General features: G+C 34.5%; 1 non-coding gene across 1 annotated transcript; it reads right to left on the bottom strand.

Moving 5' to 3' along the window:
• Positions 1–11,513: 11,513 nt before the first annotated feature.
• LOC111814406 lies at positions 11,514–11,620 on the bottom strand. The gene has a single exon (XR_002819407.1). It is a non-coding gene; the product is annotated as a U6 spliceosomal RNA (small nuclear RNA).
• Positions 11,621–12,220: the final 600 nt, after the last annotated feature.

Genomic DNA, 12,220 nt, shown 5'->3' with positions numbered 1-12,220 from the left:
CTCAAGTTCAGATTCTTTCCATTTTACTATATCTGTTATAATTTTCAGGTTTTACTTCTTTCAGGTTCTTACACTAAGACGACAATATGATATTTACACATGTAGGTCTGACTTATTTCACTTATAAGTATAGCCTCTGGTTGCAGCCACTTACCTATTAAAAAGAAAAATTTTATTTGATGGACCAGTGTCGTATGAAAGAGCTCATAATTTAGTTGAGATGGGGTAACACTGCCTCCTGGATCAAAATATACAGCAGACTTTTACTTATTTGTTGGATTGAGGTAAAATCTGATAATTTTCTAGGACAGAGTCATGGTTTCAAAAGTATTTATTCTTGATTTGGATCACTGGAATTCATAGTCAACTTGTCCTAAAGAGTGCTGAGATTTTTTATATCCGTGAACATCATCCCAAAGACATACAGTCTTTGAAGCTTGGAAGATACCTCAGTGGAATTAGTGCTTGCCTAGCAAGCACAACGTTCTGAGATCAATCCCTGGTACTACGAAAAATACATCCTTGTGAATCTGCCTAAGATACTTATGAAGCATGTATGTACATAGAATTTGTGGCTTCTGAGAAGAACAGGGATAGAAACATAGAAGATGAAAAGACAACAAGAAAGAAAATAAACATTAACTCTATTGGACAATGGGTTAAATTAAACTTTTGTTCTAATGTGGAATTATTTTTTCTTTACTTTTAATGCTTTTCATATGTTGATGATTTCATTTGCTATGGGGAAATTTTAAATGTACAAATGCATTTCAAATTTCCCCCTTCCTTCTAGTCCTTTTAATTAATTATCTTTTATACATATTAAAAATCAGTATAAGATGATTGTATTTAGTTAATTACGTTTTTAGATATACAACTTTGGATAAAAGAGTTTTAAGTGATCAATACGTCTGTATTCAGCATTCAGTAAATGTTTACTCAAGCCCAGGGGTTAACACAGCTGTTACTCTTTGTTTCTGGATGTCTGCCAAAGTCTTTTGAAGTAACAAAGTTGGTGATTTTCAGAGGCAGATGAATCTAGTTTGTGATTGATTCATTGTCTTTTGCTGGGATTATGGGTGTCAGTGCTACATCCACCCTAATATGTGTAGCCTACTGAGAGTATAAGGGACAGAGCATTTTCTCTTGGTCTTTAACTTTTGTTCTTGTTTCTTGTTCTCTGTTTTGCAACCATAAGCTACAATTCCTTTTTTTATGCCACATGGCCTTGAACCCAGCTGACTATTGACTGAATATTCCACAAACTGAACTAAATAAACTTTCCTGTTCTTAGTTCTGGCAATCATGTATTTTATCATAACAACCAGAGAAAATTAACCAACATAGAATTTGGTAGTAAAAAAGTGGAGTCATTCTGTAACTACATCTGAACATATGCTTCAAGAATATTTGGAATGGGCTTATGAGAAGAATTTGTAACGGTTCAGAGATACCACGTTAAAGTATCATGCTGGAATGCCTTAGATTACTCCATATTGGAAATTCAGATAAGAGCTCAAGAGACCTGAAATCTGATACATATCTAGCCAGTCAAGACCAGCATGGGGAGGTTTCTGCTGGAAAGAAGAACTACATTGGTTGCTGCACTCCAGCTGATATATACTATGGCTTTGCGAAAAGTTTTAATTTTGCTTATGTCAGGAGATTTTGCCTGAGAATAAGCTTAATGACAGTGGAGTAATTAATCTGACAAGAAATTTCAAACCAGTCAAATTTTGAGGAGATAGCATGCCTGTTGTTAGAAGATTTTGGCAAGATTTATTCTGTAAATTTTGAGCACAGAGACCTGCAGGATGATTTAAAATCTTGTGAGTTTAGCAAAAAAAAAATAAATTAATTAAAAAAAAAAAAAAGCTTCAGTAGGAGTGGTAGCCAGTAGCCAAATTCTTGTAAGTTTGGCCAATAAAGCTGTGGATAAAATACATAGAGCTGAGGAGGTCTTGATTGCTGAAAACGAATATAAAAACAGCAAAAATGGGCTGATGGAATCAAAATAAGCAGGAAGGTTCCACTGTTTGCAGCTTCAAAATTGCAAAAATGAACTAGTTTGCTTTGAGTAGAATGTCACAGAACACATTGTTCCAGAATGGCAACAGAATAGAGAATGTGTCCCTCAGAATCAGTTTCACAGTGTTCAGGGATCCAGGCATTCAATACCTAAAACCAAGGGAGAATAAAGCCTGCCAACTGCTCCTACTCATCATTGAACAGCCCATCATTCAAGTGGCACTGTTATACGCACAAAGAATATGAGAATTTTAAAGTTAAAGGAATTCTACCCAGATTTTGAAAGCAGGCTGGAGAATCCAGCCAGTGTGCTCCTGAAAGGACAATATGTGAATCCTTGAGGTTGAAGCCAGAAATGCAGTAAAGATGCCAGTAAATTGGAGAAGCCAGGAATGTGGATTATGTGAGGGAACCTGTAAGGAAATGTTAAAGAAGGTCTAAGCGCAAAGCCATGGGAATTATAACCACTAGCAGTGCCTTAGGCATGGAGCCGCACAAGTAATTTTGAGCTCACAATTTGTCTCAGATTCCTTCAGATGCTGTGCATGGAACTTCAGGACTCAATGATTACCCTCCTGGATTTTGGACTTGCTTTAGTCCCATTCATTTCTATTGCCATGTTTCAAACTTTTGGAATTGAAATGTCTATCTTTTGCCATTGAATGTTGAAAGTATTTAACTTTCTTTTGCTTTTTTACTGAGGCTCAGAGTTAAGAGTTTGCCTGAAATACCAGATTCTTTTCAATGGAGTTTTTTATTGTGGTAACAGGCATTGAACTCAGGAATTTGTGCTTCCCAGGTAGACATTTATGCCACATCGCTGAAAAGCTCATGCCCTGAAAAGCCACAAGGCATGGGCTTTTTAGCAATGCTCAAACTGTTAGTACTTTCACAACTCTTAGAGATGGACTAAAGATCATTTGAATAAAGGGATGTGTCCTTAGGCAGAGATGGGTGAAATGTTACGGTGTGTTTCTAGATATATCTCCAAACCTCATGCATATCCATGTGAAGTAATCATAAGAGCTACCATCATAACCAGGAAGTCAGAGGTATTACTTTACAGTACAAAAATAATGGATTGCACCACTGTGTAAACTCCAAAACTTCTTTTGTTTTAAATTTTTATTGAATAAATCAGAGTTTTTATAGCATTTATGTACTGCTGAAGGTTACTTATAACTTTGTGAATTTTTTACTAATTAAGTTTATTGGTACATAATTTAAGTTGTTTTTTTGTATTTGTAAGAAGCACAAAATTGTATTAAAACAAAAATTTCAAGTGATAGTGTAATTCACTTTAGAAAATAATATGAGTTTCACAGTATTTGTTCTTATGCATAGTATTGTCTTCAAATTAATCATTCATATTATCAGATATAAGCATGTCAAATTGGAAGAAAAAAATGTAATGTATGAGAAAGGTCAAAGAATTGAAAAGAGAACTGGCATTGTCAGAAGTTGATGACTTGAGCCTTTACAGCTCAGCATATTAATATGCCTTTACTTTTCATATCTTGTTTTTATGTTTTTCTGCTGAATGGTGAAGACCAAGATAAAGCAAGACATATGTAAAAAGCAACTTTTGTATCTGACAAGGTCAGTCAAATCCCCTCAGAATTTACCCTGAAACCCTATATCGCAGTTTGTGAATCCTTTGTCAGTGTCAGCCATGTGAATGAGTCACGGCCATTGCTTGGCCAATTTGCTCTCTGTGAAAGCCTGAGAAAATCTTTTCTTTCTATGTGACTCACTATAGAAACACTCTAAATCATTGATCACTTTCTTCTGTGCTCCCCCAAAAAACAAAAGTTGAAAGCTTTTTATTATTATATTTTATTTATTTATTTATTTTTTGTGGTACGCGTGATTGAACTCAGGACGCTCTTCTTGCCAGATAAGAGCTTATGCTACTGAGATATCTCTACGGGCCTTGACTAATTCATTTACAAGTAAAATTATTCACTCCACACTATGTATAAATTGTTAATCTGTTTTACCTTCAGAAAAGTCTTTCTTCTGTTTATGCCTGTCACCTCTTTACAAGCTCCACAGAAGTTCATAATATGGACAGAGAAGAATAGTGCAAGGCCTGAGGATGGAGGTTAAAATATTCTATGGAAGTTATATGCAGTAAAATGTTGGAAACAGAGCCATTCTCTGCTGTCCAATGGTCCATCCCTCTAGTAAGAGATGACAAATAAGACGTCAGTAGTCTTGTAACTGGGAAAACAGCATCTGAGTATGTTTTCATGAAACATCTCCTGAGACCGTTCTGGAGAAAAATGAGCATCAGTATCTCTTTTGCCTGTACATTCAAGAGTTTCAGGAAATTCTTTCTAATATACAATTGTTCTTGCTTTGTTCTCACAAAATAAAATTTCCATATTCAGTAAAAAAAAAGAATTGAAGAAACGATTAAAACAAATTAAATATTACATACACCTTGCCATACACTTGTCCAAATTAAACTGCTTGCACACATAGATAATTTTATTTTCCTAATTATCTATCCTTCCCACCTAAACGCAGTAATTCTTTTCTTGTGAATAGGGTCATTCCTATTCTCAAGTGTCTATTGTACCCTTTAGATTTTATTGTCTGTTTCAGGTTCTTATACAAAGGAGACAATAAAATGTTTGAACATGTGAGTTTTATTTATTTCACCTGAGTATGTTCTCTAGTTGCATCCATCTACCAACAAAAGACTCAAATTTTTTCCAGTTTATACCTTAATATTACTCCATTGTGTAAAAATATCACGTCTTCCTCATTGATTCCTCAGGTGATGGTTTGTTTTCAAGATTTAACTTTGACGATTGTGCTGCTGTAAACATGGGTGCACATATATTGCTCTGGTATGATGTTTTCAGTTCTTCAGGAAAAGTACCCAGGAGGGGAATAGCTGTCTTAAAAGACATATTCAATTCCAGCTCTTTAAGGAATCTCCACACTGATTTCATTAATGGTTGTAGAAATCTACATTCCCACCAACAATGTAGAAGGGCTCCATATTTCCCTTCAGACATATTAGGGTTTGTTATTAGCTCATTATTCATGTTTTCCATTCTTTCTGGTATGAGAGAGTATCAGAGTGTTGCTTTAATTTGCATTTCTTGAATGATTAGTGATGTTGAACATTTTCTCATATATTTACTTGCCATTTTTATTTCTTCACCTGAAAATTGTATTTTCATCTCAGATGCCCATTTTTGGATTGGATCTTTGAATTTGTGAAGGATTGATATTTTACATCTCTTTAAATGTTCTAGATAGGTGGCCTTTCAAAAATAATTTTATTTAAGAACAAATATCAACGAGAGAGTTTCACAACCGAATATTGGCCTATTTTCAATGATTAATACATCATATATTGTTGTCTTAGTGCTTATGCATTATACAAAATGCAGACCTTCTATCCTCTTTCAAACGCTATTATAACAAATCTGTCTATTCATTGAATTAAGAGAATGGGGTTGTATATCTATACTAACTATTTTGAGTATACACATGCAAAAGGGTCGTTCAATTCTATCCCACTTCTTTGGTTAGTTTTGTCAGAGGAGGGCATTCCATTGTCATTTATATATTGTAGGTGCTTGAATTGGGCAGAATCTTCCAATATAGTCCAGCAGTTCATGATAGTAGTGGGTTTACCATAAGAATGACAATGTCCAAAATTGTCGACTTGAGATTCTTACGGCTCAGCGTATTGATGTGGCTTTGCTTTTTATACTTCGTTTTCACACTTTTCTGCTGGATGGTTCAGACTAAGATAAAGCAAGAACTATATAACAAGAAATGTAACATTTTTATCTGATAAGATCAGTCAAATCCCCTTAGGATTTAACCTGAAACCATATACCTCAGTTTGTAGAACTTATGTGAGTGTCAGCCTTGTGGATGAGCCTTGGCCATTGCTTGACTAATCTGCTCTCTGTGAAATCCTGAGAAAATATTTTCTCTCCATTTGACTTTCCTTAGGCACACTCTACGTCATCGATGTCTTTAATTTGTGGCCCCATAATCTCCTTGATCAGAAAATTTGTTACAAAACTGAGTTACATAATGTTACACTATAATTTCTCCTATGTCCTTAGTCCTCACTGACCTTGAAAGGCTTGGGAGCTGGGGAGATGGCTCAGTGGAATAAGTACTTCCCTGGCAAGAGCAAGTGCCTGAGTTCAATTCCCGGTTTCACACACACACACACACACACACACACACACACACACAGACACACACACACACACACACAAATTAGAATTAAAAAAAAAGTGGGGGCTGGAGAGATGGCTCTGTAGAATAAGCACTTCCCTGGGGATTGAACTCAAGCGCAAGGGCCTGAGTTCAATCCCCAGTTCTGCAAAAAAAAAAAAAAAAAAAAAAAGAAAAAAAGAAAAGAAAAGAAAGGCTTGGGCCAGATTTCACTGACCTTATCAGACCCAAAAGCTACAACTCTTATTGCATAGGTCCTGCTTTACTTTGGTCTTAACCATCCAGAAGAAAAGTATAAAAACGAAATATAAGAAGTAAAGCCATGCTGTTATGTTGAGCTGTAGGGGACTCAGGTCAACAATTTCTGGCATTGCCAGTCAAGCGGAAGATCTAATACTATTATGGGCTACTGGACTGTTAGAATATTTTGCTGAGTTTACACACCTATAATATTCAAATAACAGAACTTAACAAAAAAAGGGTATACAGATGAATGTCCATTTTGTATCTGTGTATTCAAAGTGGTTAGGATAGATATATAGTTACATTCTCTTAATGAATAGAGTGATTTGTTCTAATGGTGTTTCTAAACAGGATATCATGTCCGCATCTTGTACAGCAATTAACCACTATGAAGAATGTATGCAATGTGTGAATTATTGAAACTGTCCTGCCAATTTTATTTGAAACTGTCTCATTTCTATTTGTTTATCAATAAAATTATGGGAAATATAATTATCCCCATATTTCTCAACAAAAACAAAAACAAACAAACAAACAAAATGTTGACTGTCCTTGCAGTCCTGCTTTTTCTCTGATTTGCAGTCTGACAACTTCGGTTATTAACCTTTCAGAAGAGAAAATTATTATTACCCTACAACATATGCAGTTGGGGTTAACCTAACTATCTGTCTGAATATCAAACATTTTAGGCATATAATGGGACAGTTATTTTTCATCAGGTAATGATAAGCTAAATTTTAAGTCCCTGCAGAATATGAAGGCAAACATTAAAAGATAAAAAAATTGAAAAAATATGAATAAACAATTACATAATTTCACACAGAAATTTTGAAATCTAACCATATGCATCATTATAGAAGGACTGTCCTGTGACTTTTTTTTCCTGTATAATTTTTTCATTTATTGCCCTTTTTTTAAACAAACATTTACTTGAGAGACAGTATGGCAATAATTGGTATGTCACGACATTAGTACGTATTAGAAGATCAGAATGGCAGGCATTCCAAACATGACCCTATGATTACACATTGCTATCTTTAGTGCAGCTGCTTACTTAACAGGTTTCCGCATATATAGTTAGTCAGGGTGAGAATCCTACTATTTGTATTTATTTTTTTGAGTTCTTACACTAGGGAGACTATATGATATTTACACATGTGAGTTTGGTTTGTTTCACTTATTATTGTATGTTCAGGTGGAATCTACTTAAATATGATGAATTCGAGGTTATCATTCTTTACTGCTGAATAATACTGCATTGTATGAAAATGCCATACCTTCTTCATCCATTCCTCAGGTGACAGGCATCTTACTTGTTTCCAAGATACAGCTATCATAATTTGAGCTGTTATAAACACAGGTACACATATATTACTATGATATGACTTTTTCAGTTCCTCTGGGAAAATTCTTAGTAGACAAATAGCTGGTTTGAATGGGATTTCCAGCCCCAGTTTTTTAAGGATTCACAACACTGACTTCCACAATGTTTGCGTCAGTCTACAATCCCACCATCAGTGAGGAAGGGCTGTTTTTCCCCACAGCCTCTCCAACATTTATTGTTACTTGATTTCATTATGATATCCATTCTTGCTTGGGTGAGATGGTATCTCAATGTGTATTTTATTTGCATTTCACTAATGGCTACTGATGGGTAGTATTTTTTCATATGTTTATTCACTTCTTCAATTTCGTCCTCTGAGAAGTGTGTGTTCATCTCAGATTCCAATATTTGGATTGCATCTTTAAATTTTTGGGCTCTAATGGGTGGAGTTCTTTATAAATTCTAGAGAGCAGACCTTTGTCTGAGTGCTTATTAGTTAAGATTTTTTTTCAAAATTTGTGTGTTGTCTTCTTACTTTGTTGGTATTTTCTAAAGTGACTGACTTTTATTAAATGTATTATAATGTCAACATTTAAGTTTATTTCTAGTTTTTAATTCAACCGAAAGTTCTATTTACACAAACATTCCCTATGAAAGATTATTTATAGTGTTTTTTTTTTCAATAATTTTATTGAGAAACAAATGGAAATGAGACAGTTTCAAATCAAATTGGTAGGACAGTTTCAATAATCAACACACTCTTCACATGCAAAAAATTCTGGATAGGAGGAGGTCTTAATTGTAAATTCTTTCAAGTATTACCCATGCAATTTGTTTTTGTCCATAAACTCTTTGCCTACACTTATATCTTCAGGAGTTCCTTCTACTTTCTCTTTCAGGAAATTTAGAGTTTCTGTTTTAATGTCCGATATTTAATCTGCTTTGACTTTAGCTTAGTGCATGGTGATAGTCCTGGATCAAGTTTTAGTTTTTGGCATTTAGAAAGCCAGTTTTTCCAGCATCATTTGTTAAAGAGGCACTCTTTCTTCTATTAAGAATGTTTGGCCCATTTTTCGAAGATCAGGTGGCTGATAGTGTTAGTAGAGGCCTCTGCAAATGCTAATCTATTCCATTGTCCCTCAAGTCTATTTTGTTGCCAGTACCATGTTGATTTTATCACAGTAGCTTTGTAGCATAATTTCAAGTCAGGAATTGTAATGCCTCCTGCCCTGTCTTTGTTGCCCAGGATTGCCTTTGTTATTCTAGGTTTTTTCTGGTTCTAAACAAATTTTAAGAATTATTTCTCTAGGTGTGAGAGGTATGTTGGTGGTAGTTTGATTACAGATTGCATTAAATAGGTACAGCAATTTTGGGAGTATGGTCATGTTCACATTGTTGGTTCTTCCTTTCCAGGATCAGGAAATATCTTTCCATTTTCTGAAATATTCTACACTCTCTCTTTTCAGAGTACTGTTATTTTCCTTGAAAAGATCTTCAACTTTTCTAGTTAGATGAATTACTAGGTATTTCGTTTTGCTCTGTGCTATTGTAAAAGGTAGTGCTTCTCTAATTTCCCTATCGGTGTTTGTTTTCTGTGTAGAGGAACGCTAATGACTTTTAGGTATTGACTTTGCATCCTGCTATGCTACTGAATTGATATATCAAGTCTTGTAGCTTCTGGGTGCAGTTTTTTCGGTCTTCCCAGAAGAGAATCATGTCGTCTACAAATAATGATAATTTAACTTCTTCCTTACCTATTCTTATACATTTTATTTTTCTCTCTTGTCTAATAGCTCTAGCTAATGTTTCCAGAACTATATTAAATAGCAGGGGGATAGAGGACATCCTTGTGTTGTACCAGATGTGAGAGCAAAACATTTAAGTTTTTCCACATTTAGAATTATGTTAGCCATTGGGTTGTCATAGACAGCTTTTATCAGATTCAAGTAGAGACATTTTATTCCAATTTTCTTTAGGACTTTGAACATGAATGAGTGTTTCACTTTTTCAATGGCCTTTTCTGCATCAATTGAGATGGTCATGTGGTTTTTAGATTTCTCTGTATTGATATAATGTATTACACTTATAGATTTTTGAGTATTGAACCATCCTTGCATCCCTGGCCTGAATCCTACCTAGTCGGAGTGTATAATGTTCTTTATGATTTGCTGTATTCTATATGCTAGAATTTTTTTGAGGATTTTTGCATCTATGTTTGTGAAGGGAATTGGCCTGTCATTTTCTTTTTAGTTGCGTCTTTCCCTGGTTTTGATATCAGTATAATACTTCCCTCCAGGAACGATTTTGGGATGACTGTTACCTTTTCAATTTCATTGAAGAATGTGAGGACTATTGGGATTATATCTTCTATAAATCTCTTGTAGAATTCAGCTGTGAATCCATGAGAACCTGGACTTTTCTTTGTTGGTAGACTTTTTATTACATTCCGTATTTCACTGACTGTCATTGGGTTATTGAGAGATGCTATATCTTCTTGATTCAGTTTTGGCAATTTGTAGCTTTCTAGGAACCTGTCAGTTTCTTCTGTTTTTTCTATTGTGTGAGATTAAACTTTCTCCAAGTAGCTATTGACAATCTTTTGAACTTCCACTGGGTCTGTGGTAGTTAAACCCTTTTTTTTCCTTATTGCTTGTATTTGAATTTTTTCTTTCCTTTTTGATGAGGTTAGCTAGGGGCTTATCAATTTTATTTATTATTTCTAAGAACCAGTTTTTTGATTTGTTAATTTTTTGAGCTCTTTTCTTTGTTTTAACTGAATTAATTGCAGCTCTAATCTTTAAGATTTCTTTCCATCTGTGGGTTCTGGGTTTGGTTTGTTCTTCCTTTTCTAGATGTTGGAGGTGCATCATTAGGACATTTATTTGTTCCCGTTCTGTTTTCCTATTGTGTGAGTTCCCAGCTATGAATTTCCCTCTAAGAACTGCTTTCATCAAATATCATAAATTCGCATAAGTTGTGCTCAAATTTTCATTGAACTGTACGTATTGTTGAATTTCTTTTTTAATTTCATCCATGATACATTGATTGCTGAGTAGAGTGTTGTTTAATTTCCATGCATTTATGGATTTTTTCTTCTTATCTCATTTATTTCCAGTTTCATTGCTCTGTGATCAGATAAGATACATAGGATAATTTCTGTTTTCTTGCATATACTTAAGAATGACCGATGGACTAGTATGTGGTCTATTTTTGAAAATGACACATGTGCAGTTGAGAAAAATGTATATTATGCTGTGTTTGGGTGGAACACTCTGTATATGTCCACTAAGTTCATTTGTTCCATGCTCTGGCTCAGTTCTGCTTCTTCTTTCCTAATTTTTTCTGCTTGATTTACCTTTTTTGGATAAGGGTTTTGTTAAGATCTCCTGTTAAGATTGTAGTATTGAATATTAGACTTTTCTTGTCCATTAAGACTTGTCTTATATCTTTGGGTGTTCCCCTATTTGGTGCATATATACATATGAGTGTTGAATTCAAGTGTTGAATTCCTCTTGAATTTCTCCCCTAACCAGTATGTAGTGGCCTTCTTTATTTCATTTGATCAGTCTTGGTTTGAAGTTGAGACTCTCTGAGAATAGGATTGCTACCCCTGCTTTTTGCTGAGGTTCTGGGTCCTTTGATATTGTTTTGCATCCTTTGACTTTAAGTCTATGAATTTCTTTTTGAGTTTAGTTTGTTTAAAAAGATGGAACAACTCATGAAATTTCGTGTCATTCTTGCTCATGGGTCATGCTTATCTTCTCTGTATCATTCCAATTTTAGTATATGTGCTTTCAAAGCGAGCACATAGATGGCCTTTGTCAGAGGTACAACAGCTGTAAATTTGTCCCAGTGTGTGGGTTTTGTTTATTCTTCTGTATTTCCTTTGAAGTGCAGAAATTTTTCAAAAAATGAGATCCAAGGTGTTGATTCTTTGAAGTATTTTCCATACAGTTTTGCATTTGTTCCTGAACTCTCTATTTACCCCTATATGTTTAAGATTTCTACCTACATTTTCCTTCTAAATTTAGTGTTTCTATTTTAATATTTAAATCTTTGTTCCATTTTAGCTGTAATTCAGTGCATGTTGATAGATATGGATATAATTTTAGACTTTGGCATGTAGAAAGCCACTTTTTTTTTTCCAACCCCATATATTAAAGAGGCTGTCTTTATTGTAGTGATTATGTTTGGCCACTTTGTCAAAGATAACACAGCTGAGTATGTTTGTAGTTGTGTCTGAATCTTTTAATCTGTTCCATTGTTGTGTACGTCTATGCCAGAATCACGCTGATTTTATTACAGTAGGCTTATACTATAATTTCATAATAGGGACTGTGACACATTCTGCCTTTCTTTTGATTTCCAGGATTGCTTTTGATATTCTGAGTCTATTCTAGTTTCACT

This window comes from Octodon degus, unplaced genomic scaffold (genome assembly GCF_000260255.1).
Source record: "Octodon degus isolate 3935 unplaced genomic scaffold, OctDeg1.0 scaffold00309, whole genome shotgun sequence".
NCBI lineage: Eukaryota > Metazoa > Chordata > Mammalia > Rodentia > Octodontidae > Octodon > Octodon degus.
This window is presented reverse-complemented; position numbering and strand designations above follow the sequence as displayed.